We start from the raw sequence: 627 nt of genomic DNA, 5'->3' as shown, positions 1-627 counted from the left end.
GAAGAAAAACTGTACACCCTTCATATAAAGTGTGCTTGGATTTCTCTCTGCGTAGCAAGTTTTAAACAACTCAGGAGGCATATTGAGTCTCCTGGGAACGGATAACACATCGTAAAAATGGTACGGATAACACATCGTAAAAATGGTTTACCCTTCTCCGCTATGCTAACGCCTTCATCGTCTTGCACGATGCTCTTAGGCCATAGAGATCTGTGAAGGAGTTACCGGCCACACGTTCAACCACTAACGCCTGAATCTCTTCAGGCAGTTCAAGTATCGGGAAATAATCCATTAATGTAACGTTCATATAACTAAGCAATGATATTTGACATAACTCAGCCATGTTGGTTAATATAACATCGACGCCTTCGTAGCGATCGAGACGGTAATACTTTATTATTTAACTCATAATATAACTCAACCATTATTATTAACATAACTCAGCCGTTAATATTTTGGGTTTTATCATGGCCCATCGAGATTTAGGATTGATACTTTGGGACGGCTGAGTGTGGAAAATACGGCTCAGAACTAATATCAAGGCTTTTATAACATCGAGATGATACTTTAGTATTTAAAAACTGATTTAACATTCACGGTAATCCTTTTTTATAATATTAAACGCCT

This window comes from Brassica oleracea, chromosome C1, assembly GCF_000695525.1.
Source record: "Brassica oleracea var. oleracea cultivar TO1000 chromosome C1, BOL, whole genome shotgun sequence".
NCBI lineage: Eukaryota > Viridiplantae > Streptophyta > Magnoliopsida > Brassicales > Brassicaceae > Brassica > Brassica oleracea.
This window is presented reverse-complemented; position numbering follows the sequence as displayed.